Genomic DNA, 3,220 nt, shown 5'->3' on the forward strand with positions numbered 1-3,220 from the left:
GACCCCAGCTGACTTCCTGCCCTTTGGGCAGGGGGCTGGACTTGATGATCTCCCGAGGTCCCTTCCAGCCCTAATGTCTATGAAATCTATGAAAGCAGTTAAGATATTTGTGCACTGCTGTATGCAAGTGATTAAAAATAAAACTGTTCCCAGGTTTAAAAGTTTGCATGCCAATTTCCAACCCACACTGAATGCTTAAAGTAGAATTATAACCCCATAAAAACCTGGAGTTTAAAAAAGTGATGTTGACAGGCATTTTATCAGTGTTAGTGAGTGCTTTTCTAATTGCTGCCCATGTGAAAGAGCACTTCTCTAATATTTACTACTGAACCACCTAGACAAGTGCAAAGTCAGGTTTCATAGACTTATTTCCTTTTAAAATATTGTTTTTAATCACAATATATACTGAAAACATCAATAAAACTGTATTGCATTAGTACCTACTGAACAAAACCAAGGTTCTGTGTATGTACACAGCAGGAGATAGTCCCTTCCTGGAGGAGCATACAATTTAAATGGCCAAGGGTGCAAGGTTGGTTATGTTCATCTCTCAGATGATGAACAGAGGTGCAGAGAGATCGAGGGCATAGACAGAAATAACATGTACAGTGCTTTAAGCAACTTTATCGTGCCATAAAAATTGTGTGGACAGATGACATATAATGTTCTAGGTCTACAAATTGGCCCAAGCCACATAAGAACGACTCTGGATGAATTATTATTCTGATGGGCTTCACAATGATACTTTAGCTGGGAGGCAACTGTACATCTGTACACTACCAAAGTGTTACAAATTAAACCCCCTTAAAAAAAAAAGCTGAGTTTGAGGCACTTTATATGTCCATCTCTCCATAACATTAGGTAGCTTGGTCAAGATCACTCAGGGAGTCTGTTGTAGAGCCAAGAATCAGACCTGTGTCTCCTGCAGCTTAATCCAGTGACAAGCATAAGACCTTTCTTCCTCTCTTGATCAAAACCTTGAGAAATCCTTCCAAGCTATCTCTGTATGCCTGGAGTTTTGTTTATAATCATCACCAATGTAGTATGAAGAGCTGTGACATTCTGTTCAGTATATTGAGGATTTAAAAATTGCCACACTCCAGTTCTAGCCGGATATAATAAAGACTGCACAAAAATGGACTTGCCAGTGAAGCTTATTCTTATTACAAATTTATTATTTAAAAAGCATTTTTTTAAACTGAATGCTATTTTAATTCTTTAAATTCTGTTAAAATAATGAAAAATATTGGGAAGCTGAGCTGGAGTGAGTGAAGTAATGTGAAAAACACCAGAACTAGAGCTGTCAAAAGTGCTGCTAGGTAGTACCTGAAGCTGTCAGGAAGGCATCCGTGGAAATTAGCCTTAAAAGGGCCTCATTCTATTATTACGAACTTTCTTGCCACTAGTCTTCCCTCCCCCCATCCCCGCAGTTTCCTCATACACTTTGCATATTCCATTTTACATGTTTAAATAAAAAAAAAGAAGTCATTGTAAATGTCTTTTAAATTGACACTATCACAAGACATTGAGGTACCCATGAATAAGTTACTGCACTCTGACATTTGGAAGTCATCAAATGAGACAGTATAATGTCAGCTTGATATTTTTCACCCTATGAAAATATCAGCTTCATGTCAAAGATCTAAATTCCATCTTAATGTAATAAATTTTCTTGTATTCACAGACCACTGAAAATGCTAAATATTTAAATTTGAAATGAACTTCTACAGTTACAGCCTGGCCTTCATATTCTATTATTATTAAATTGGAAGTCAAGATCTACGTTCCTCTTTTTAAAAAAATCTTCAAACATTGTGATGTTTGATAGAATAACATTAGCTGCACTCACTTCTCCAAATGGATGCTTTCCTAGCAACACATGGGAAATAAGTTCAGCATTTCTCAGCTCTTCTGAGTCAGTCTGTTTTAAATAGCTTTGGCATCCTGTCATAATTTGATTTAACTGCAATGATGCCACAGCAAACACAATACAAGCTTCAATCTATAAATACCTAAAACTTTGTCAAGACACTAATATCCCCACAGTTCTTAAAGAAGTACAGTCAGACATATGCTCTCCTTTCACTGTGATTATCCACCCTAGCAAATTATAGGCTGCACCATTACTCACTACATGTATATATAAAAGATATAAAGGCAATTAACACTGCTGCCAAACTTCCTGCTAAACTTCAAGACCCATTGCAAGCCCTGTGTGCTGGATCTTCTCACTTCAAGAGCAAGAAGAATATCTTCTTGTGCAATACATAGTTTAACAATAAGAAGGACATCAACTTTTTATTCTGCACAAAAATACATGTCCTTTACTGGGCATTCTGTGGACAAACAAGTGAATCCATCCATCACAATAATTATTTTTTCTTTCTGATAAACTCATACATGAAAGCTTTACATGCACACTTGACTCTGAGATCAATAAATCTATTCACTTCCGTAAAGTTACTTACATGTGTAAGTATTTGCTGGATCAGTTTAAACTGTGGGATTTTTATGTGTTAATAAGAACACCCTTGCTATATGGACAACATTCTGGAGTATTATGAAAATATGACTAAAGTGACTTAAACAGGTTATCCATTACTCTGATGCAAACAATATGTATAAAGATCTTATGTCATTTGTTACTAGGACAAAACCAGAAAACATATGGTAAACACATACAGTATTTGTAGCCTTAGCTGAAATAAGAAACCACAAGTCACCCAATTCATGCATGTTAGGAATATATCGCTTGAGATTTGCATGCTGAAGCTCAACAAGTTTGGAAGGGCCTGTTTTCCATCTTCATATTAGATGTCATAACAACAATCACTAGTAAGTTTCTCTATTGAGTTACAGATGGAAAAGCAAGTACATTAGAGGGTACCCTTGACGATCCTTGAAGTCCCTTCTAACCTTACAATTCTACGTCAGAAGTGAGCAAAATACAGCCCGCCAGGCCATTATCTCTGGCCCACAGGGCCCCTAAAAATGCGGTAAATTAATATTTATTTGCTCCTGGCTGCCTCTCAAAGATGACAGGAGCCAGGGGCAGTAGGACGCAGGGGGAGCCAGCAGGACTGAGCAGCCCAGCCCACCCCTAGTTATTTCCCTGCCTTCCTGCCTGCGCCCTGCTCCAGCACTACCTGGCTCCCAAGTGCATCCACTGGTGCATGGGGCCATACCAGCACCCCAGGTTGGGGGGTGTAGGGAGGGACTC

The sequence above is a fragment of the Crocodylus porosus genome, unplaced genomic scaffold, assembly GCF_001723895.1.
Source record: "Crocodylus porosus isolate Cpor-Errol unplaced genomic scaffold, CroPor_comp1, whole genome shotgun sequence".
Taxonomy (NCBI): Eukaryota; Metazoa; Chordata; order Crocodylia; family Crocodylidae; genus Crocodylus; species Crocodylus porosus.